General features: G+C 37.9%; 1 long non-coding RNA gene across 1 annotated transcript in view; it reads right to left on the minus strand.

Moving 5' to 3' along the window:
* The window catches only part of LOC113004509, an 88,831-nt gene that overhangs the window by 17,124 nt on the left and 44,710 nt on the right, over positions 1-26,997 (minus strand). The window lies entirely within an intron of this gene.

Consider the following 26,997-nt stretch of genomic DNA (forward strand, 5'->3'; position numbering starts at 1 on the left):
CGAGAAAGAGAAAGAAGACGCAACGAGAGGGTTGCGGAGGGGGGAGACTGGAAAACGTCTCTCGTGTGATAAGGCGATAAAGAGAGAAGGTATAAAACGAGACAAGGGGGCTGGTGTGCGGGCGACAACATCTCCCGGTCGCCATAAAGAGGGGACTGCGCCGTCACCATTGAATTTCCGGAAGGCACAGGAATATTCATCTGCCGCAGAAAAGCGAATCTGTGTCACGCCGCGGAAGAAGATTCGGGTTGGTACATTTTGGCGAAAGAATCAAAGAAATGAATCGCATTTTTTAAAAAGCACGAAATATTTTTTCGTGCACGTATATGTGGAATAAATTATACAGTATTTTGCTCTACATATATATATGTACAAAAATGCAGGGTAAATGCAGAGTGAAAAATATAGCGAAAAATTGCATGGACGGATTGTATACGTATCTAACATCTCGAAAGATAAGAAATTCAAAGATGCAAATTTTACAAGATTTTCTGTAGTTTCGGTAGATTATTTTAACACAATTTCTAGAAGATATCTTTTATACAAAAATATGTTTTTGTATTGGAAGAAGAAGAATATGGTTTTCTTAAACTTGAGATAAAAGAAATCAACAAACATTTATCTTTGATTCATTGAGTTAAGAGAAAACTAACGTTATTTGTTGTCATTTTAATATCAACATGACATCTTTGATGACATGTCCAAACATTTTAATGTCCATCAAATGACAAATAATAGCTTTTTGTCTAGAAAGATGTTTGTTTTGAAGATAATTACTTAGTAAACGTGATGTATTAATAATGTATTTTAATGACCATTGCCATCAAGTGACTCACAATGTACGTTTTCTTTTTTACGTAATTTTAATGTCTTAATTACGCTCTGTCATCGTATCTATATATGGTCTAAAATGTGCTATATGTAAATTATATGATATATAATATAATTTTATATATAATATAAAATTTTATATATAATTATAAAAGATAGAGAAACTATACATTTTATCAGTATATACACAGAAAAAAATTAGTATCAAATTAACAATTCATTATTTCATATATAAGCAAGAATATAAAATCTTAGACGAATTTATAATTATAAACAGACATAATTTGCTTGCACGAAAAGAAAAATTTTCTTCACATAAGCAGATTACGTTTGTTTAAAATTATAAATTCTTCTAAGAAGATTTTATATTCTTGCTTATAATATATAAAACAATAAATTGTTGATCTAATACTATTTTTTTTCTGTGTACATTTAATATATTATATCAAAGTGAGAAAGAGAGAGAGAGAGAGAGAGAGAGAGAGAGAGAGAGAGAGAGAGAGAGAAAAATAACAGAAAAGTTATTCTGCATACACAAGCAAAAATCAATAAAAATTGTAACTCTATATTTACATTTATGAAAAAAAAATATTGTCTTTATCTTTTCGATAGCTCTATTAAGCAGATCTATCATGTGTATGTATCCATTGACACCAAGTGTTCATTTCATGAATCATCATGAAATGTCAATTTCCGTACGATCACAGGGCAACATTGACTTGGGGTTGGGTGGCTGCTATATATGAGTTCTTGGGAAGAATACAGAATTGCTTGGGAACATCGTGAATTCTTTTTTCCGAGTACATTTTTGTTCATAATTTTGTCGTGTATTATTCTGGAATATAGGGCTAATCAATAAAAATTATTTTATTTGTAATATATTTGGTCAAAAATAATATCTTTCAAATGAATTTAAACGACTACGTGACATTTCGGCGTTATTTATACGTTTTAGTAACGTTATGTTTTGATCATTAATTAGACGTAATTAATGACGAGAAACTCGCGACAAGTCGAAGACGTCATGTTTGCTGGGCATTTGTTTAAAATTTCGTAAAATTAGAATTTCCGATGTGGCACGCGTTTCCCAGATCCCCTTTTAAATTACACGCTTCGATTTGCAGTCAATTCGGCGTGACAAGGAACAAACACCGCATTCCTCGCGGTAGTATAATGAAGGATCATCTACTCCGGAGTAGATAAACGGACGCGATCGGCTGTCACGCAGGCCCCATTATTAACCGCACAATAAATTCGCTCTCCAACGGTGTCCGTCAATGAGCGAGATACAGAGATCGACTGTCGTTCCGGGGGTCCTTTATCGGCCCTCGTCTCTTCGTCATACATTCTGTCATTCATGGGGCGTGAACGCGCCTTTTATCGCACATCGCCGCCAAGAGTCGACAGCGCGAGGGGTGTGACGGTGTCTTTTTTTCGGGCAATTCAACGCCAAATCGACATGGAACCCCGTATTCACGTACTGTACAAAATAATTAAAGGATCTTCCCTCGAAATCATCCCGCGAGCCATATCATTCAGCGAGTTTTCCAAACTTCTAAAGACTCCTCTAGTATGAGGTATGATGAAATCTTTTGCTCAAATACGATCGAAAGACACTGGATAGAGAAACGACCAATCGCATTTATGAAACTTATTAAAGTTATTTGCTCATTACTCTCTTAATATCAATTTGATATGAAAAATTTCTCTCAATGTTCTACCTTTCTTATTGCGAATTCTTCTCTCCAGCCTTTCATTTATATACGTATAATTATTTTATATGTAATATAACGCGTTACATTACATATTTATGCAGCAGCTTAGAATAACTGGTGTATACTTCTTATCTCTTTTTATTTACGACTATTGAGATTTACAATGTATATTTAAAAATGTATGTTATCATATCATTATTGTAGACTAAGGGCTACGTGGGATACACCATATCAGTTTCTTGGCTGTCGCTTCACTTTTTGTGTGCTACGCTATTGTATTCTTATGTATGTAATCTGTATAATCTCGTATCCATTTGTATACAACAAACTATTATTATTATTATTATTACACTGAAAGAAAAAATTCTAAATAATAAAAATTTATTTCAAATAGTACTAATAAAATATTTACTTAATAAAATATTGACCATTAGATTATTTTATAAGAAAAAAAATGATAAATAAAATTAATAGTAACAAATAAAAATATATTTAAATTTAATAAATATTTTATTAGTACTAAGCAAATAAATATTTATTAAAAATTTAATAATTTTTTTTCCTCATTGTATTATTATTATTATAGTATTCTGCTTTAAAAGTTTGTTCTTTATAAAAAACTGATTTGCATTAAGAATCGAACTCCGCGTGGCGAAGAATTGAGAAAAAGAATACTTTCGTTGCGTAAAACACGACAGGGTGGGCTAAGTGATTTTTCACGATTCCGACATCACGGGTGAACGGGGGAATAGTGAGTGGGATGGGAGGGGTTTTCATTTCTTACTCTCCCCCACGGTCTCGTCGAGCACGGGGGTGCCACGCGACCGCTGATTATACCATTCATCGACTGGCACGGTCCGAAAGAGGGTTGCGAACGTAAACGCCGTAACATCTAACGTATCCGCGTCTCCCTCCTTCTTGTTTCCTGTCCGCTTCGACCTGAATGCTCGCTCATCAATGAAACAATTCGGCTTCTCGACGATCCGGCGTCGGCTCCTTAAGATCTTCTCCCTACCTCTTTAATTGGCAACTTTCTAATAGACGTAGCAGCAAGCAAAGTCTTATTATTTATGCATATATTTCTTCAAGCGTGTGCTGCACTGTGGAAAAAAGTGTTTGGTATTCGATATAATTGCACGGTATAATAATTATAGTTAGGAGTTTCTATTTCATAATTATGTTTGAAATTATAGACTTTTACTTCTTTAACGATTTATGGAGATATTTTGTTTCTATTAATATCTTAATTAAGTACAATGCTTAGTTTCCGAGAAATAAAGGGATGTTACTTTAAAAGACTTCTATCGGTATTAGCAACTTTCCTCTATTGCCAATATTACATTAGCAATAACTGTAAGAAGGAAGCCCTTAATTATTTTAACGTTCAATTGTACACAATTAGCCATAAATACCAAACACTTTTCTCTCAGTGTACAGGCTTCTTTTCACACGCACAAAAATGTTACCATTGAATAACAAATTTCACTCAATTACAGAGCGTAAAAATCGGCATGTAATAGCAAAAACAATGTGTATGAGTACAGAGCAGGACATGATCGTAGTGATTGCTGAAGCGACAACAAACGCGCGCGCTCCGCGAGGAAGGGCTCGACAGTGGCTGAGGGGAATGGGACGGTTGGGGGGTAGTCGAGAGTAGGCAACGCTGGCGTCGAAAAGCTCGCTGATTACTCCATTGTCGAGCCGGTTGTTTCAGTTAATCGCAACGCGCCGTGGACTTTTGTTGTCCTTTTACACGCCTGCAGCCTGCATTCAGACTGATGCGTCCATCTTGATACTTAATGCCGTTAATGTATTATATGTGAGTTGCAATTTTTGAGAGAGGAAAAGAGAGATTTTTGATAGTAAAATTCTGTTTGATAAATGAAGAATACAATGCCACTTTTGATGAAAATGTTCCATTATTATAAATAATAATTAGAACAGCAAAATCAAGACACTTAAAAAGTACAAACAATGATAATAATTACGCGTCTAGCTGAAGTGAAGAAAACTGTGAGTCAAAGTTTGTAAAATAAATTTATAATAGCGATGAAAAAAAAAGTCTTGCATTATTTGGAAATCTGGTAGATTCGTGGAAGGAACAATTTTGTTGAGATATTTAAATATTAACTGGATACAGATCTACAAATAATTTGATTTAGCCATCAAAATAATTGTGATGGATATTAAAGCATAATGAGCAATGTTGCAAAAAATTTAACATTGTAACAATCTAATTTGAGAGTCCAACATATATTTTGATGGCCTAACAAATTTATTTTCATCTCTATATTTAATTAAATTATTTAGATACTTTAGCAAAACCGTCTTTTCCGTTAATATGTCTGTTCAAACTGTTCAAAAACAAACGCATCAGAAATCTTGTAGGAATTACCAAATTATAGTAAAGTCCATCAAACGTTCTGATTTCGAATTCTATTATAATAACTAGAAATTCTCCTTGATTTTAGCAAAATGTACTTGATCATGTATGTTTTGTTAGTAAAATCATAATAAAATCATTTTTCTCAGTGAAAAAATAATCGAGTCTTCATACAATTTTTTATTTCGTATTAGAACATAACAGCGCGCGCCATTGAAATTTATATATTGTAACAATAATTTTATATCATGTACCATTTTAGAAAAAAATATGCCATTTAAAAAATACTATTTACTACATATCCTAAACGTCTTTTCTTCTGTAGCGATAAATCAAAATCTGAGACGCCTAAACTTCTTCTCAGAAATCACGAGTGCGTTATGCTAAATTTTGCATTTTGGTCCACGATAATCTATCAGCCACATTTTTTGCATTTTGGTGCGCTGTATTGAATCAGTCATTTTAATATTGGAATTTTACATTTATATACTGCAAAGCTATCTTTCATTTACAAGCATGTGAAGTTAATTCAGAAGTAATTCAGTGTGTCGCATCTTAGACAACGTTGATAATGGATCCGTCAGGAAATCTGGGAGAGAAAAAAAAAGGGAACATTCCGCGAGGCGCCGTGGGATGCCCAGCTCATGACGTCAAGGAGTTCCGCGGCGGGATCGCGTCATAAATGTCGTCATAAACGAGACTCGATTGTCTCTCTGTATATCGTTTCTCCGTACCGGCGGCCGGACGAAAATCGAATTCCGTTTTGTTTGGACGAATCTATACTGGCATTCGGTATTCAGAGCGCGGCCCTCGACATATCAAAATAGAGCGCGCACAATAAGTTATTCGACCGAACAAAATCGAGGGTGGCTGCGCGGAGCGGGGGCGTGGTAGGGGGGAGGAGAGGGCGACGCGGGAGGGTAGTATTTTATAGAGTCCCGTTCGGGTTACATACCGTGAATACATCGCGCGGAAAAAGGGTGGCGCGGGGGATGGGGTGGAACTCGCGTGTGACTGGAATATGTCATCAAGGGCCTACGGGGGTTGAACTACCCCCCTTGGCGGCGCACGTATACTAATCTTCATTCGCTATTTGACCAAGTGCACTTGTAAGTATCCTTCGCCGTTAAGTCTCGGGATTGAGGGGGAGGGACGGAGAAAGGGGGACTCGATTGTCTTGATTCTACTTCGGGGAATTTCGTTAGAGTAACGAAAGCAACTTCCGTCAAAAATCTTCATGGAAATACGAGATGTGAGAGAGAGAGCTCTCTTTTCTAAATAGTTAAAGTCACTAGATTAATAGAGCACTGCAATGGCAGGTTCATTTTTTAGCATTTGGACCAAAAATAGCGGAAAGAGAGAGTACACGTAGTGCGCTAATTTTCATCTTTCCATTAGGTGCAGCAATCTTAATTTGTGCAAAAGTTATGTATCCCAGCAAACACAAAGTTACAGTTATAGAAATGTTAGTTGTTATTTTCCACTCTCAACAATGTAACTGTTATAACACATTAGTTATATAACAGTTATATTGTTGAATGGGAAAGTTACAGAAACAACTAATATTTATATAACTTCTTTGCTCATAAATATATTAATTACAAATAAAATTGATTTATATATAATAATTTATGGCTTCATTTTCCCTCGCAAAGTACATTTAGAATGGCCGCGAGTGGAGCCAAAATGGTAGAGAGTTTGCGGTATTTTATAAATCCCGTGACTTTAGGTAGTGACTTAGATCCCACCCTTCGCTCGACTTAATAGCCACCTAACGATTCGGCCATAATGATTCCGCGCTATTCCATTTATCTTAATTTGAAAAAGTGAAGAAAGGCTGTGATCGCAAGCGGAGGGACATTGTGCGAACATGATGCATTGTATCGCGTAGTGATCGTTCGAAACGTCCATTATATACAGGGTGTACCGCACGTAAGAATGCCGGGGCGGCATAAAAGAGTCGAGACATCGGGCGATCCGGAGGACGGCCTTGCAGCCCGTGTCCTGTCAGATGGACCTCTTCCCCCGCTCTTCTCGCGCTAGATATCAACGCGATTATGATGGTTGCGCCGCGTCGACGTGGTCGTACTATTAATAATAATCGGAAAATAATTATCCGACTGCGGGCCGAGCGACGGCGGTTCTATCGATGCGTGTGGGCGGCAAACTGTGTGCGGCTGCTGTGAATCGCCGCTAATTGTGAGGAATGACCGACTCGCGTGTCGGCCGATCGCTGATTCGACATACGGACGCTTTCATGACGGACAAGGCCGCGTGCTAACGATCCGAGGATCCATCCTCACTCCTCACGATTATCGGAACGACGACGGATTCTCTGATCGCGACCGAATCGAACCGCGCGCCTCCCAAGACCACCTACGACGAGCTTCCACCTTGCTTTTGGAAAAACGCGAGGCTCATTCAGAGTGTTACGCGTTGCGTAATATACTTGGGTTTATTCTTGTGGTAAAATATCTGTTATACATGTTAACTGTTGGGAAATCTTTAAACACAAGACTAAAGTATATGGGATCATGCACTAAGAAAAATGTTTGGTATTTATGATTATAATCGCCGGTAAAATAATTATGATTAGATCCATTTTTATAGTTATTACCGCTATAATGTTATTACTGTAATAATAATAATAATCTTGCGTTTATAGTTCTTACCAACTGTGAGAAAATGTTACTATAAATTATGATAATTTCAAATATTAATTAAATATATAGTTATTAGTTTGATTAAAAAATTAGAAAACTGATAAAAGAAATAATTTTGTTCGAAAAAAGAATCAGAATTTAAATTTGAAAGTAAACTTCCAAAAGTTTCTCTGAGTTCCAGTAAAATTCCATGATTTTCAAGAATAAACAAGAAATTTCTTTCCGATAACATTCTGTTTTCTTTTTATTTGAATGTGTGCTCTTATTATTTTTTAAAATATAAATAAATGATTGGATCAAAAGGTTTTATTGATTTATAATCGACATCCAAGTTGTGGTAGTCGGGTAAGAATGCAGTGATGCAGTGAGAGTTTGAAAAAAGAAAACGATTGCGCTTTTAAAGACCTGTCCTCTAAGAACGCGTAATTGCCGGACTCTGCACGCGACTCGACAAAGATACTCTCTCTCCGGGCAATAGAGGACAATGGCGGACTGTCGACATTACGGGGGACATTGTCGTGGTTCGATATGAGCCCCGTTGCCTCGGGTATACAAGCAGCAATATCGAGATCCTACCAACCTCCCTTCAAATCGCTCCCGCCACCTTTCACTTCCTACTCTTCAAAGCAACAACGTCTCAAAAAAGCGAACGTTTGTTCACCTCAGTCTGCATTCTCACATTTTTCACGCACTGATAAAAAAAAAATGTTATTTTTCGTCGCTGCATCGATGTGCATTCTTTTTCTAATTTTAATTCACAATAGATTTGAATTTTTGCTAAGGACAATTAATAAGATTTACAATTAGACTTCTCCAAGTTAAAATGTTCGCACCTTTTGTCAATGTTCATTCTTTTAGTCTTGAGGTGTGAAACATAAACATTACATTTTACACGCTTTTGCCTTATTTTATATTTATATCTTTTATGTTTAAATATATTTTTCATAAATATGTGCATGCACACACATCATCAATTTCTTATTTACACAGCTTTTTTTTAAGTTAATACCATTCTTCAATTTGCGACGTACCTTTCGCGCTCGTTCGATCGAACGTATGCGTTCATAAACGTGGCTATTGTGCTGGCTGAGTTTTTCGCAAAGGGCCCAAATAAGCCCTTTATCAGTCTGATTCTGTATACACGCGCGAATGGCTGTCTGTGACAACGGCCCTTTTTCCAATTATCGACTCGATCGACCCTTTCCATTTGACTGTCGCGCCAAACTCGAACCATGATACTCCCTGATACAAGGCGAATCGGCCTTGATAGCGCTTTCTCTGTCCGTGAATGAAAGTAATAGTGATTCACTACGGAGATTTTTCGCTTTTCAATTTTTATTGTTCCATTATATGTATTCACTTCCAGATTAATCGAGTAAAGATAATATTATTATATAATTATTTGAGATAAGAAAGTAAATAACAAAGATATATGCTGTAAAGAAAGATGAATAATATATTACGTGAAACAAAAATATATAATAAAGTGTACGCTATTTGCAAATAGTTAGATTAAATAGAATTTAGAAAAAAATGTCAACTTAATATTATTCATTCTATATTCATCTATTGTATCTATACTGTTGAATTATATTTGCCACGTGTCTAATAATTTCATTATTGCGTCAATGTTACATTTTATTTGAAGATATTACTGGGCGATTGTTTCTACAATTATGTATAAATAATGGAAATAAAATATTGTGCATTTGTATACCATTTCCTTCGAACTCGATCGCTGTTGGCGTGAACTGTCTGTTCCGTGTAATCGATTTGCGGAAATGTCAATAAGTAAAAACGTTATCGTCAGCCCGTCTGTGTGGGAAAGATAAACGGACCGAGCAGCTTGTCCTTCCTTCTTATAAAGAAAACTACCGAGGTTAAGAAGAAACGAGCGATTATTTGACTTCGAGGGAAATCAATAAAGTGGAAGATCGAGGATGTATGTAATGTATATAGACATTGTCAAGCGTTTTTTGAAATCAACTTTGTAATCATTTTTTAGAAAATGATTAGGATTGTTGGTAGATGATATGTATACTAACCTCTTAAGGGTGAGCCAAACAAAACTATCTATTTTTAAGGCTCCCGACTTCTCGCGCGGTTATATCGAAGTTATGACGTCATAAGCGAGAAATAACACGCAAAGTTTCAGCCGTGGCATTTGTAAATAATGAGAATTTGGATAAAAAAGAATGAGATCGCTTTAAAACACTTGTAAAAATGGGCGTCGACTATTCTTTTCTTCCCTGACAATCAGTAAATAGTCGTAAAAGGTTGTGAAATGAAGCCTATTCAAGCAGGACAACATACGGTCAAGCTGAATGAAGTTCCAGCCGTAGCATTCGTAAATAAAGAGAATTTGGGTAAAACAGAATAATGAGATTGCTTTAAAACACTTGTAAAAATGGGCCTTGGCTGTCCTTTTTGTGCCTAACAGTAAACAAATAGTCATAAAAAGCACTTGAAGTTTATTCAGATAGGAAAACCCACGGACAGTTGTTAAAAAGAGCGAAAAATATGCCTTTACGTATAATTTAAAGAAATTATATTTGCGGCCTATTTTTACGAATTTGGTAAATACGAAAGACGTCATATTTTTACAAAGGATAATTCTTTTAACAAAATAAGTCGTTCAACATGTCACGTTTTACGATTATTAGTACTAATTTTTTCCGCGATACTATGTCGCTATCGTCAATGCGGAATTCTAAGCTGAGGAGTCTTAATCCTTTTTCTCATTATAAGTCATTCATGAATAACCTTTTTCTTTATTTTTTTTTTATATAAGTGATTATAATTTGATTGACGTTTTTTTCTACATTAGTTTTCTTGAATTATAATTATGATTTGAGAAAAGCAAGTTTATCTAACCTTCAAGTTTATCTAACCTTCAACTTTTGATAAAATTATAATTTTTTACATATCGAATGAGTAATTCATATACAGTCCGTTATTTTTTAAAAATATAAAAAAAAACTGTAAAAATTAGAGTTGAGAAAATCAGTATTTTACAAAAATCAGTCCTTTTCTAATGCATAGAAAGATAAAAAAATATAATTTAACAGCAAAATGCTTTAAAAGTGCTTTGATGATACTTAACTCATAACTTCATATCTGTTGCAATGATTTATCCTCCTTTCTGTTATTTTTATCAATTTTATCAAATCAAGACAAGTAGAGAGTACTGTTAAGGCTGCTTTTTGATATACATTGCCGTACAGAATAGAAAATCTATAGTTCACATATTACGTATATATATAATAAATTTTCAGTACTATCAGTGAATTTTGAAATAAGGTGGATTCCGTTAGCGTATTGTGCGATAGTATGTATGTACACATCCATTTAAATCATTCATGCCTAGAAATTTTTTAGTGGGCCAATTAGAAAATTTTATATTAAACTAGCTAATTAACTTCGTGAGATCGGATGTCATCCTATGTAACGCAGTCTTTAATAAACAAAAATCTTAAACAAATTTTTTTTTAGTTGTAAGTTAAAAATTATTTTTTAATTAGTCGTTTTCAATTATTCAGGCTGCGAGAAGACTATATTTTCAATTTTTTTTCTGGAAATATTAAGGCATAGCCAAAAATCATTCTACATAGTTCGAAATGCACAGAAAATAAATCCACTTGTTTTTTTTTTAACTTAAGATACTTAAAGTTTTGATCGTTTTCAAGTTGCATTTTAAAAATTATTAAGGCTTACAAAGTTTTTATTAGACGTGGGATTTGAATATGAAATTCTTTAACTCATCTAAATTGAAATATCTATAGGCAAGCAAGAAATTCTTATAATCAGTAATGTTATATAACAGCGTGCACTTGCGCAATGTAATAATATAAAAATTCGCATTTGTAGCGTTGTTATATTAAATTATGTATTGTAAAATTACATGTATATGACCTAGATTTTGAATTATGTAATAATTTAGAAACATTTTTTCCGCTGGAAAGTTCTATTTATATTTAAGAAAGCTCACAATCGTACCGATCGATTAAAGTTAATTTTATGAAATCCTTTTCATCTATCTTTCATCATCGATTCGTTATTACTAGAGCACCTCGAGTAAGAATACGGAGAGTAGGGTGATTGAACTGCCAAACTGAGAGGCAAAAGCGGAAGTTACGTATCTGCAGTGTGTACCATTTGTGTTTACACTGTTCGAGTGAGTTTTATGTGTGTATTTATCTGTATTATTTCCCGTTTCATTCATGCTCTGCTGTCCGTGCTCTTATTCGAGGTACTCTAGTTATTACGCTCGTAGCGGTTGCGTATTTGTACGATGAATCATCTGCCCGGCAAATCTTCTTAGATGATTCTCATTCGAATCCGCGCCTTTCATTCCTCCTCGAGAATAACGCGTCCCTTTACGCCGCGATAAGCCACCGGCGAATGTTATCCGAAGAACTTTCCTTTTCCTCGCGACCGAGGAAAAAGGACAATTCTGTATTATTGCATTATATCCGGAGAGAGTTCGGTGCCTCTGCGAAAATTGCCTCTTCCGTAGATTATCGAATTATCCTGCAATCGAGAATAAAAAAAAAAGAAAGGAGATGAAACTCCTTTCTATACCGCAGAGAAAAATCACGTCGCTTCGTATTCAGTTTAACTAATTAAGCAATAGGATTTTGTATCTTACTTTGCAAAAGTTGACATTTGCGTGTACAAAGTAGATTCAACGTTAATTTATTAAAATGTAAAGAGATGTTGAAAATAACAGTTGTTACAAAACAAAAAATATACCGTTCTACGCGTTCAAGATTTTCCAGCACTGGTGGCTTTTTAATCGATGCAACACGTTCTCAAATTATTGAACAAGTCACGCGCAAATGAACTCGGCAGCTCCATTTCCGTTATCCTCGCAAGAGCCCGAGTTACGATAATGGCGCGCGTTTAATATAAGAATCAGTCGTGCCATTGCAATCTACGACAGACATGGGTAATTGCTTGCGGAGTTCTCGTTATTGCGATTGCTATCAGTTCGTCTTCCGAAATCCCAACTGCTTCTTGCACTCGCACGAGAATACAATATTAAAGAGCGGCGCGGTAATTATATTACTGTACAGAAGATGGCCGGTAATGGCCGCCGTACACCTCGCCGCAAAAATTAAAATAAAAAATTCAAGATGTTCCTTTTCTTAATAAAAATATTTGAAACTTGAACGAATGTAACGTTTCTCCATTTGCTTTTCTTCTAAGTAAATCTAAAAATATAATTCTCAGCAGGATTTCTATTTTAACATTTCTCTTATCTCAGGTACATTCAGATTATCTCGATATTCGAGAGATTGTATTTGCGATATTACAAGTAAAGTGCACTTTATCAAATATCAAACTGTTACAAGAGAAGGCGTAATGTTGTCATAATGACTAATATAAAAAAATTAAGATAGATAAATTTGTTGAAGGTAAGGAGTTCTCTTTCTTTCTGCAGATAAACACATCACATTCGAGAAATTCGCGACGCGTATAAATGTCTTGCGTACGTTTCGTTGCGGAAATGAAGCGAATCGGTAGATACTCGCATAGGAACATTAGAGGCGGTATCTGATACAGCCGAGGTGTTTAGGAATTACCAGACAGTCATTTACGCCTATACCTACAGAAAAGTTTCTTGAATTTATTTGAATTAAAGAAATTTGCTATACGATAAAAAAAAAGTATCTTTGATTTGAAGTATAATTTCTTGGTTATTCTTTTTATTAGAATTAAAGAAATAGTTTGGTTGTACGACGTAAATCTTTTTTTAAAGAAGCATGTTTTTAAAACCAAAGTAACTAAATTATTTCTTATATTTCTGTCAGTACTTTTTTCCAACAAATAATTTATTCACATTAAAAATGGCTAATAGCGTCATATCTTGAAATGAAATAAATTTTTATTTTTCTCAAAGATATTTTTACTTCAACTTAAAGAAACGATTACAGCAAGTTAAACATAATTTTTCTCTGAGTGTATGAATTTTCACGCTTGAATGTTTATCAGTCGGGTATTCATCGGGCACTACACACATTGCGATTACAATTTTTGCAGCATTTATCTGTTGCGATTTGAGAATCTTGTCTAAATAGAGTCACTGCACTAGTCAATGAACAAATAAAAACAACTCAATATAATTACATTTTTAAGTTAAAAATACTTTTCAAATTTGTATGAAAATTATATCGAAAATTAATTCATTTAATGATTTAATTAATTAATTAACATATTAATTTGCAATTTATTATTTCGAAGTTTTATTATTTTAATAGTCTTCTTAAACAGGCATATTTAGTGGTGATTATTTAATGCACAGTAATTCTACAATTTCAAGAATATTTCGAATCTCGCATTAGTTTATAAGATTAACTATTAAATTACATGCTATCTTTTTTTCATCTTTTGTAATTAATTGCATTAAAATAAAGAAACTATATTGGATATTAAGGACTTGCAATGTATTACTTTTAATATGTTGTATCAAGATTAAAGGATTCACAATAAAGAAAATAGAAATCCTACGTTTCGCAGTGCTTTCGGCACCCCTAAACAACAGCAACTAACTGGTACTGTACCTTAACTCGGTCCTGATATCCGATAATATACAAGGATGGGGTCGGATTTGCTATCCTTTGTGCCATTGCGGCTAATACGGATCCAATTCGGATCCGCGCTATCAGAATCCTTAAATCCTGTTTTGTATCCATTGTCCAGCTGCTAGTCAGTCTTTCGTCCTTTCAAAACATCGACTATACCTACTTTCGTGACTGGACAACTCATCCTCTCTTTAATTTGCCAATTTATTATTTTTCTTCTCGGCGTTTCTTTCTACTTACATTCTGATGTATCGATTTTTTGCTTGCAACGTTCAATGCTCGTTTATATTTCTAAGATCTTCTGTAGAATGTAGAAAATTAAAAAAAAAAAAAAAATATATATATATAAATGCGCATTTAAAGAATTGAAAAATCGTTTCCATTATTATTTACAAAATTTTTCAAAAATTGTTTTCTCTTTCTAAATTATTAATTTCGTGACGATTGTTTAATTGTATTACATATTCCCTGGTAACTTAATTAGGAGTAAATTTACTTTGCTGTCGATCGAGCTTTGTTAAGAAATATCCTTCTTGCCAACAGCAGATGTATCCACACATGTTCGCCTCGTGGACGATATCCGCGCGAGGATTGCAGAGTCCTGCATATTACAACGAATTCAAGCTACGATTTAAAGTCTCGCTAATCTCTTGTGTTAAATTCATGTATTATCTATCAGCTTTGCGTTATTATAACAAAAGAAAAATGTTTATAATGATATAGTGATGTACCAGCAATTTTACAAACGAGAAATTATTTTATCGACTTAGAATTTACCGGTCGTCGATCAGTCGCAACGTCGAGCTTGGAGACTTCCTCTCGAGATAGAGCCTGTTCAATTCAAAACTGAACAATTACAACAGTTACAATTATGATCAGCAATGCACATGTGTATATTTCATGTGATTTTTTTTTTAATTTTATTGGTGTTAATTAATAAAATTTCATTATTAATCAATAAATTATTATATCGTTGAAGTTGCAGAGTACCAAAGCAAAACACATTGTAATCGACACAGTGAAGGTAGTCAAGTATATATCTTGTTAATTAAATTGTAGAAGTCACTTACGTTAGCGAGAAGAATTCGAGAGATTATTATCGATGTATTTACTCAATCGGCACCGGTTTTTCCCCTCGTTATCGTTATTATTAGCGTCGTTATTCGCGCGGCCATTATTACGGATCAAATCAAAGTTCTCGAAAACAGAGGCAAATTTGTCGGCGGATTAATTATTTGATTTGAGGCGCGGTGAGTTTTCTGCATTTGCAAATTGCGCCGAATTAAAGAGACACACGTACACACTGCGCGCCATACACGTACGACGGGCGGAAATTCCTCCCCTTTTTTTTCCTCACGCGACAGACCACCGTGTCAGTGTGTCGACGCGCTTAATTGGCTCGTTATATTAATTGAATTTCATTATCTGTCGGCACGACAATGAACAGCGTCGTTCAATGAACGAGAATGAACGGGCCGAGCGGCCGCATTTTCCGCGCTTGATTACCGAAAAACGTTTCAACGCGCATTTGCTGAGCCGGCGATTCAAAAAACGCAGACAATCCGAGCGGCACAAATCGCAACGGGCGTCGCTCTCGCGTACGCTGTGAAAATATTTTTTGGCGTGCGCAGGCGTAAAATATCCCGGCGTGTCGTTGATTAAATCCAGCTAATTTTTTCTTACCGACAATCAAACGCGCGATCGCCGTGAATGGGTTTTACGCGGAAATTCTAAATGGAAATTTTATACGCATGCGATTTCGATTTGAAAATCATACTTTTATATATATTTTCTTTTGTGTCTTTCAAAGTTACTTTTGATACTAAACGCAACTCGTTTTATCACGAATAGAAAAAAATTTAAGGAATAAGAAAAAGTACAGAGAAAAAGATTTCATTGGAATTAGTATTCCTATTCATTTGATTGAAAGTTGTTTCATTGAAACAATGTATGCTTGTACAAAACGTTCGTTTGATTAAAAATGTTGTTTCATTCAAACAACATCTATTATTTGACGAAAATAACACTGTTATTGGTTGTATTTATTGATTCAAATATTGGTTGGTCTGGACCATTCCAAATAAGTTTGTTTGGATACATCAAAATTTATCAAGTCCAAAGAAATCGTTTTTTTCTGTGAAAAGAGATAAAATATTTTGCAATAGAAAAATAAAATATTTAACAAAGTATTCTCAGCAAATAATTAATATTTCTTTCAAAATAAATCAATTGAATGAATTCTCTGCGTCTGAGGTAACGAAAATATCTCGCAGGGAAAGATACGGAAGTGCCGTCTTCCGATTTTGACGAGCTTTTGATATGTTATACAAATCAAGATAAGGGACACGTATTTTTTTTTATATGTGTTTCTATTTTTACTTTTAAGGGGTAAAATATGAAGAAAATCGGTATTTCTCTTTTGAAACGAATATCGTCAAAACTATAACAGATAAAATATTCTCAATAAAAATTGAATAGCTTGAATACTTTATAATAGTAACAAATTTTTTAAATATTAAAAAAATTTTTAATAAAAAAAAATTTTTAATTACTGTTATAAAGTACTTTTCGAGGCATTTAACTTTTATTCAGAACACTTTTTTCTATGCTTTATAATTTTGACGATATTCACTTCAAAAGAGGAATTTTTTTCTTTTCAATTTTCTTCAAAGAGATGCTTCACCCCATAAAAGTGAAAACGGCCACTTATAAAAAAAAATACGTGGTCCTTATTTTGATCCGTACTACAACGTATTAAAAGCCCGTCAAAATCGGAGGGCGACACTTCCGTACCTTTCCTTATCAGTCTGTCGGAGTATAGCAACATTTTCCGATCTCGCCGATACGCTACAATACAAATTGTCAGCTTCACAGCTTTGCCCGTACGAGAATAACTGCGCGAGTGTTTGAAAGAATCCGCTAAGTTAATTGATCATTTCGCGCTAGCGATTCGGAGCTAGGCGGAATTTTCCGCAAACATGTCCGTCGCGGCGCGCGGTGCGCCGTCTTCGCCATCTCTCGCAGAGGCCGATTTATGCGGCTGACAGCAGCCATTGTGCGCGCCCGGGGCTGTCATTGTCCATTCAAACAAATTGACCACCGGCCGGCCGGTCGGTCCATTGAGCAATCTGTACAGGGAAAAGGGAGAAAAATGGCGTCACGAGCACGGCCGACGCGACACGCTGGCAGATGCGATAGAAAAACCTCTCGCGTCAGAAATTCCCCTGCTGTCTTATTATGAGACTTTCCCGCGGATCGTAAATCTTTTCCCGCGATCGGCGAATCTTTCGTGCACGCACGAATAAACAGTTGCGAACAAAACGAAAGGTTCCGATAGTCTCGTCCGCGAGATTTTACAAAATATCGTCTTTTGTGCACTCGAAAAGGGAGAATCTTGTCGCGTGGTGCAGCGTAAATCGATTTTTTTATATTAATAGTAATTTTTTTACAGACGAATTTTCAAGTCAGTTTCTTTCGAAGTACAGAGAAAAGTTATGTTAAATTGATGAAATTGTTTCTTTAACTTTTGGTTTAAGTTGAAATGTAAATACCTTTGAGGAAAATAAAAATTTATTTTTTATTTTCAAGAGAGATATTAATGCTATTAGCTTTTTTTAAAGTAAATATATTATTTATTTAAATTAGTTGTCGAATTTAAACAGATAATTTTTTAATTCAGAGAAAGCACTGACAGAAGTGTTAAAAAAATAATTTAGTTGTTTTGATTTTAGAAATAAAATTTCTTTTATTTAAAAAAGATTTGCGTTGCACAACCAAATTATTTCGTTAATTTCGATAAAAGGAATAACCAAAAAAATTTTTTCAAATCAAAGACATTTTTTTTACCGTAGCAGTGTACAAATTTCTTTGATTCGAACAAATATTTTTTCATTTAAAGAAACTTAGGGACAATAAATGTAAACGCGGGAGATAATATCACTGTAGTGTTTCTATTATAGTTCTCTATAAATTCAAGAAACAAATTCGATTCTTTAAAAATTATTTTAAGTACACGATTAGACTGTCGTATGATGCAATAATAGCACGTTTGCATTTCGCCACAATGTTACGAACATATTTCGGTATTGTTCGCCAGTTGCGGAAGAATGAGACAGTCAGAGTTGGAGTCATCACACATGTGATCATCAGCCTTGCAATCGATCTTAAAGCACTCTTTCTTTCAAAATACTTTTTCAAAGACTTTAATTTTACATAAGTTATAATAGCGACCGGCAGGAGGTGCCGATAAATTTTTTATATCCGCTATTCTTTTCCGCCCGAATCAAGTGAGGAACAGTTTTTGTCTTCAGAAAGATAATACGCATAGGAGATTAGTTTCGGACGCGTCTGTACGTATTGAATCAATATGTAAGAAAAAAAAAGTATCGTACCGACCGCCTAGTGCGCGAAAAGGATCGTAGACAAATAGCATTTTTGCACGTGGCAGTATCATGTTGAGCGTATGTTACCAAGAATCAAGTCATGCAACGTGTTATTGATCATCACAAAATAGGAAAAAGAAATAGAAAAAAAAAAAACCCCGGCAAGAATTGTGTAATGGAGACGTAATTTGAAGGAAATCTTGTTACTTCATCACGGATGAATGAATAATCGATTAGTTTGGACTGGTTCCGGTGTGTTGATCGTGAAGAAATTAAATTCGAGCTTGCCGACAATTCGTCTCGATCTAAACTGCTTTGTAAGCAGTTTCGTAAAACAGTTTCCCAAGTTCTGGATAACGGTGATGCGTTTCCGAGATTTTTAAATGAAGCAAAATTACAGCGAGAAAAAAAAAAGAAAGAGGGAGAATCTGTAGGCCGTAACTACAACTTGAAAAAAAATTTTCGTGGGAAACGATCGGCAGAGTTTGTCTGTGCGATTAAAGATCTCTACGTGTCGATAATTTCCGAATTATTTTTTCGAAATCATTATCCTTCGAGTAACTCTCTTATTGATGCTAGACGAAAGAGGAGACAGAGAGTGAGAGAAAGGGGAGGAGGGAGTGGGGGAGGAGACGTGTAGTTAATAACCCGTTGCTTGTGACTCTAATATTATGGATATCGTTGTTTGCTCAGCCGCCGGGAAGGGACGAGAGCGAGATCCGAGAGGAGACGCGAGAGCGCGATCGATGCATTTATGCATGACGCGCGAATCGAGCAATAATATTTTCCTTCTCCTTTCGTCCCGCCGGTGACGACGAATACGCCGCACGCTTTCGCGTGTCTCCGCATGCGAAGAATTGTACGCTCCTACCGCGAAACGCCCGCCGCGCCGCGCCGCGCCGTTCGCGACGAGTCCGCGTCGCCGATGATTTGCAAGGTGGACAAATAGACGAATTGGATGAGTGTGAACGAATTTACGGACGGTACGCGTCCGCCACAGGAATAGGATCCTTGTAAAGCTACGTTATCACAATACGTCGGCGAACGAGGTAGACCACACGGTGCATCTGCTTTATGAAACGGTAAAACGGTATATCGGCAGATCGGAGCTGGAAACAATGTCCACCTCATTAGTCTTACTTCTCTTCGCCGGCTTGTCATTTGAATATCGTCCATTTTCTCACTGCCATTATTTCACCGATCACGAAGATTAAGCAACACCCGCCGTTTAATTCAATCCAATCCTCACCATTCGTGACCGCCTTTTACCTCTCTTTCAATGCGCAACACGGACAATAAATACCGGCGCGCTCCTCTGAGCGGGATCTCTCTCCTCCTCGCGTTTTCCGCGACCGACGAGACGAAGTTACCAAGGAGAGACACGAGACGGATGCGGGAGGAAAAAGAGGGAGCCGCGGCGCGGACGGGAAAAGGAGATAACGGGAGTCTCCGCGAGGAAGACAAAGGGCCAGCGGAGAATTAAAAGTATCGCGGACAAAGCCGCGGGACAAGACGCGGGAGCTCATTTGGTGTCTCCCGGTGAATGGGCGTTCATTATGATGCCGCCCGGTACTAACAATCGGGTTCATTTTGTCTCTCCTGCTCGCGGCAACAATGGCGCGGATGGCAGACGAGGAGAAGGAAGGGGGTGAAAGGAGGGAGGGAGGGAGGGAGGGAGGGGAGGGAGGAGGAGGAGGGTGGGTTACGAGAGACCGCGTCGGGACCCCACCGCCATCTTGACTCTGCCGCGATGTTCTTTTGTAGTCTTATAAAGCAGCCCCGGGGAAGAAAAAGACGTCGGCTTCCTCGAGAAAGGGAGGAAGCACGGTGGAGGAGGAAGAGGAGGAAAACCGACGAGAGGAGGGAGGATGGGAGGGAGGGCTCGTGCTTGGAGGTGGAGTGACTACGAGGAGAGAAAGGGAACAGCGGGAGGAACGACTGGGAAAAAGAGGAGGCGGATGAGGAAAGCCGCGCTTCTTGGTGAACGAAGAGGTCGAGCCAAAATGGCGGAGAGGGAAAGGGTCAAACCCGATACTCGTGCGCGTGATGAGATCCCGCCTTTCCTTTATTTCGTAGATGATTAGCCAATGTCCACGATTTTTGTAAAACTTCCCGATTGTCCGAGTAAATTCTATATGAATCGCCGCGGTTGTTTAACACACAAAGTATGTCAAGGTAGCTGCGTTAATTTGTTCAAAATTGGTTTCAGTATGACGCTTTAAAATGAAACGTTAATGTATTGTAAATCGCTACGTAAATACATCCTAATTAAACCCAATATCTTCAGTTACTGTAGCTACACTATGTTCGTAAAAAAAACCGAGTTTCATTTAGTACATAATGAAGCCAAGCCTTTTTTTTGTAACCCGAGTCAATCTAGCGTCTTTCTGTGTTTCGCAGCGAAGGTAGAGGCAGTCAATAGTTAATCAATCATCGACAAAATCCATCACAATTCACGGCGGTTGTACGCGCGGCTATCCTTTCTCCCTTCTCCCATCGGCTGCGTTTTTCCACCGATTTCCCTTTGTCGCGGCTCTGGGATTGAAGGATGCGCGTCGTCGAAAAAAAAGCGTCATGAATCCAAAAGTACCGACGCGCAACGGAAGCTGCCTGCCCTTCGCATCACCTTTTCCTAGACGCGCCGTGGCTAATCGCACGAAATCGAATCGAAAGTGATCGATACCGTCCCCTATACAGCCGCGAATGACCATGAATTATCCGCGTCTGCGTTACCTGAGGGCCGATCCGCACGAAGAAGGGAGACATAGGGACCCAAACAAATTGATATTGTCCCCGCAATCGCTAATAAATTGTTTTTCGCCGGCATAGAAGACACTTTGTTCTATTCAATTGTGCTCCCCTTCTCTCGAAGGCGACAGAAAGAGGAGAGAAGCTAGGTCAATGAAAAGTTCAATGGGCGAGTTCAAATCTGGCAGAGCAGCTAGGCCTGGAATATGATTGGTTGGATCCACAAATAAGGACCACTAATGTTTAATTGTTCTACGAGCAGGCTTAGCTAGATTTATCAAACTTGAACTCTTCCAATCTGCATCTAACGTGTTTCTTACAGATCCCGATTTGTAGAAATGTTCGATTTACAGCAACCTGGAAGTATATTTGATCGCTGATAGCGATTAGCAGATCAAAATTGAGTTGAAACTCTATCGAGAAAAGTTGTGTTACCGTTGCAGTCGATATATTGTGATTTTGTTGGGAATGCTGCCTACAGACTCATATGATACTCCACAGTTCGTATTATGTGCTGTACGAACTGTCAACTCGAGATTTCCGAGTTTAGCCTCCAGACATCGACGATACTCTTTTTATTCACACCTGTCGGGAATCCTATATGCAATTTCCATTAATTTCACCGATATCAGAGGTATAGGCTGGGCAACAAGGTAACTTCATTAGAGAGCCCGGGCGACCGATGAGGAGGATGCCCAACGCCGCCGCTGTCAACGCTGCCGTTCACCCTCTAAAACGAACGTGGGCGCGAGGTGGCGGGCAGCGGGGGTGGATCCAAGGGAAAAGAATGACGGGCCGTGAAAACCGTACAGTCACGTTGTTATATTGGCCGGTAGCCTCTTGGCGAGCGTGCAGCCGCCTTCGATGCCGATGCCGATGCCGATGTGAGGGGCCGCCGCTAGTACCGGTTGCTCCATGTACCTCCCCCCCCCCTCCTCCCTCCGCCACCCCTCTCCCCTATACACTATAGTGTGATTAATTCTATTTACCTGCGGCCGGTGCAGCGGCGGGTACACCCGTGCCGTAATTTATCAGTTTGTCGGGCCTCATTGTCGCCAGCACGGCTCGTTGCTAATAGTCGGCCATTCAAGAATCGAGAGGAGCCATCTATTCTTATTACGAGGGCCGTTGTCCGACGGTTCAAGACACCGCTGCACACAATTCCCCCCCTCCCCTCCCCCAACCCGGGTCCCCACAACTCCACCTCTTGCCCCTTATACCATCCACCTCCCCTTTCTGTTTCGCTCTTTCAGCATAATAAGCGTTTGTTGATGCGCGGGGTATTCGGTAATTGGTGTTAAAAGCCAGAAAAGAACGGTTTCTTTTCTGGCTTTGTGCGCACATAATGATTTGTACAGGAATGTAAAATAAATATTTTTCTCATCCCTGTTTACCTTTCAAATTATGAGAATGATTATGACTTAATCGCGCTGAAAGTTTCTATCTTTAATCAAGCTTATCCTTAACAGAGTTTTCTTATTTCCATCATTTTCCTTGTTCGTAATTCCGAGATTGTGTTATTATTATAAGCTGATGGAAAAGTTTTGTAGCCATTAAAAATGGTTTCAGACGCTAACGAAGGTTAGTGTTTAGATGACAAAACGTGGGACGGGATCGGGCGCAATTGTCCGGCTGTTTGTCGCATCGTCCCGTGAAATATTTTCACCGGAAGCAGGAAGAGCTGCTAAAGCCAGACAAGATATCCCGGGAGGGTGACTCGGCTACTGTCCCCGATACTCTCGCCCCGTACACACCGTAATCGATTAGGCCGCGCGCACGGGCATGGGAAGATTTAGTAACTGAAACAGATGGGGAGTTTCGGACGGACGATGTCACCCCTTGTCTCCTATAGTCATTAGCCCCGGCCATTGTGGATACCTGACGAGGCTGCCGTGAGAGACTGATCGGTACCGATACGCAAATCGATACCGACGGATCGATTCGACTTAGGGTGCGCTCGTCGAACACCCGGACCATTCGCACCGATTCCTCAATTAGAATCTTCTGAAAGTCGAGGACTTTTGTATCACATTTGAAATACGAAATCCTCTCTTACTTAAAGTATTACGCTCAATAAGAATGTGGGATGGTGTGATTTATGAATATATTTTATACGCTAGAAATTTCCAACATCTTTGTGCTTCCTATATTCAATATTATTTTATAATATTCCTGGAAAATAATAAATAAACCTATCATGTAATAATATACACTACAAAAGAGTTGAGTCATTTAATATTTACATGCTAGCCATTTCTTTTTGTTAGTGCCACGTGGAGATGTGAAGGTTGTTCCGTGAAAGTGCATCCACCCTTATTCGAACCTCGCTGCCCTCGTCTTCTTGCTGAGGGATGTCTCAATGGTGGCGCATTATCATTGTGCATCGAGGGGATCTAATCTCCAACTCAGAGTCATTCTCGACATTCCACAGTGTTGTGCGAAATTCCCAGATGCATTACTGTGACACGTGATTCGCCTTTCAGTACACGGTTTGGCTGGCGCCGCAAATGCTCGGCGAGGGGAAATAGAGAAATATAATGCAACATGCCACGATACTCATTTAACAATTAGGCAAAAAATAATTCTATTTGAGAAATATAAAAAACAAAGAACAAAATGCTAACTTAATATGATATAATTGATTTAATCTTAAACGTTGTTGAATATCTAATTCGAATTATTTTAAGTTAGTTAATCTAATAAGTGATGAGCGAGCAATTCTTTTACAAAAAAGAATAGTTTTGTTATTAGCTATCTTTATTTTTCAAATGTCAAATATTAAAATAAGATTAAATAATGTTAAATAAAATATAGCTTGCTATGAAGAATTGTTTCATGAAGAAAAATACATTATCACTATAGAATAATAATAATTTAAAAAAATAGAAATTGGATAAATAACATTATTTTTAAGTCAAAAATTAGAAATTTTAATACCATTATTATTAAAACAATATATTGCATTCTTCAGAAGACTATTATAATATTGAAACAAAAGTATAAAACCTTTCTGAATTTCAAGATTATAAAATTCTTTAAAAAAGAATAAATTGTACGTAAGCAAAATTATTATATTGTTTCACAGTTAAGCAGAATACAATTTCTTGCCTATATGAAAAAATGATTCTTAAACAAAATATATTAATTTTTATTTATATTTTTTTTGTGCAAAAAGCAAGCAAGCGATTGAGAAAATTATTAAGTGATAATAGAAAATAAAATTATTGATTGTCCACGCGAAATACTGGCTCAATACATAATACACGCATCGATCTCGTGCGTCCTCCTATTCGAATACTTAATTCAAATTGTTTTAATCCGACGTTTTATGCGCCAATTTAATAAATGATGAGCGAATGATTTCCTCCCTCTCTTACGTTGCCGTTGATTACATCGATTCAGGCCTAAATCGATTCACCAAGTCTTTCGATCCGCATCTGCCTTCGACTGCGCCGAATTCTTCATCAAGCAGGAGATCCGACGCGTCGATTTTCCTTCTAGTCATCATCCTCTCTTCATGGTCATAGCGGCGGCGATCCGCACGATCATGCCGCGTCCACACGGCTGAATTCCCGACAGAATCCTATTCGCTTGACCGAGTCGCGTCTTAAATCACATTCTTGTACCAGGGGCGGATACACCATGAAGCTAATGAAGCTTAACGTTGGAATCAAAAACATTCACTTATCCTCGCCTTTAAGTTACCCGAGGAGTCGAGTTCGCTCTGTCGCGACATCATTAACAATCCAACGAAAACCATTCAATCCTGATTTTTATTGATCTCAAGAGAATGCAAACTATATCCTCGATGTAATTTTAGAACGCGAACAAAATCCCAAAAATTCAAAGAAATGTCTGAAAGAGCAATTTACGTTCTCTATATATCTGTGTTTTTATCTGATGCGAGTCCCCCGTTTCGTTTGCAATTTCTGCTTATTTAAAACGCTGACTTTTTAATCAGACATACAGACGCAATAAAAAATTGAAATTGAATTGAGATTGATTGACAATTCTTATCAATTTTTTTCTCGTCGCCCGAACGCTTCGACAAAATGTCGGCGACCCGCTTCCCAATATTTACATTCACATATTCCAAACTTCTCCTCTCGAGATTCCAATCGGAGGGAGAGACACTTTCCGCGTAGATACACGGTGTCCGTGAAAAATCACCGAGACACGCGACATAGTGGCATCCCCTCCCCCTCCTCGTGGCAGCGTGCACGCCGAAATCGCTATATCCGCGATACTTATAATAGCGCTGTCCCCCCTCCCCCGTCGCCCACGCTCCCCAACTACCGCCTCTCCATCCTTGCTCCCATCCTCCAACCGCTCTCTTTCTGCCAGTGTAATTTATCACCGCTCATAACAAGGAGCCGCAAGTTTGTACATATTTCAGTCTCGTAGCCACCCATCCTACTGCTCTCGTTCTGCACCCCGTTATTCTCCCCTACCTCCTACTGGCTCCCACCTTCTTTCCACTCATCCTCTCTTATCTTACCTCTCTTCTGCTCAATTCCAAGAGAGCAACTAGGACGGACACTGCGGAAGAAAGGGCCGCGTCCCGAAAGACTTGCGTGACAACTTATTTACGTTTATTATTATAACAAAAACTAGGTCGTGAAAGAATTATAACACGCAGCAATTATCAGTAATAGATCGAGACAGCAAAAAAAATTATTTTTATTTAATAGATAATTCCGTATAAGTGAAATCGTGAAGAAATTATCAATCAAAGGGAACATAAAGTGCGAGAATTACAAAAACTACAATAAATCAATAAGCAGTTTTATGACATGGAGCCCTGGCGAAATGGGGCATTCGTGGAGCGTACGTCGGCCCTGGCGGAAAGGGTAGAGACCGAGTAGAGGTTCGCAGGGAGAGGGAGTAACTGAGAAGGGAGACGTTATTATTTATACGCGCCATTATATGTCAGCCGGGAGTCGCGGGAATATTGTTCAAGACATCCCGCGCATACATTACGCGCGCAAGCGGGGAGAGGAGGAGGGGGGTGGGCAAAGGGAGAGGAGGGGTGGTTGTCGTAGCATGGCAGGCTTTTATTACCGCGACCACTTATTTGTTAACATAATATACACATTACGGGGCGGTGGCTTCGCGGTAGCACGCGCCACCCTGTCTTCGACACGGCGGGACGAGGAGGGGTGACTCCGGAGGGGGTGGCTTTTAGACACGGTGGACGATTTTTCGCGTGTGCCACCCCCTTTTCATTCGGAGCCACTCTTCGACCTCTTTATGAGCCAGGAATTGTCGCTTTTAAATTAAACGAACTCCCCCCATTCCCCGCAACGACATCAATATTGAGGTCTAATGTCTCAGCGAGGAAAGGGAGGAACGCCATTCATAAGGGATAAGAGAAAATCTGCCTCTCTAAGATCGAAGACTCTTTCGGAGAGATTTCTGATTCTTAGATGTTCAAATTCTACAGATAAACGCAACGATTCACGTATCTCCTGTCACTGTACGAACGTTTGAATGCTCTCATTGACTTATTCGAACCTACATTGATGGATAAATCAGGGATCCGGGATCAGAACGATCGAACCGATAAATTCTTCCTTGCGTTTAGCATAAACGTGAGCGACAATGGTGATTCGTCAGAACGCTCCGTTCGGGACCTCGTACGGACCCCTCCTACGCGCGAGGGGTCAATCCGGATCGGGGTTGAGGCAGATA

Source organism: Solenopsis invicta, chromosome 13, assembly GCF_016802725.1.
Source record: "Solenopsis invicta isolate M01_SB chromosome 13, UNIL_Sinv_3.0, whole genome shotgun sequence".
Classification (NCBI taxonomy): domain Eukaryota; kingdom Metazoa; phylum Arthropoda; class Insecta; order Hymenoptera; family Formicidae; genus Solenopsis; species Solenopsis invicta.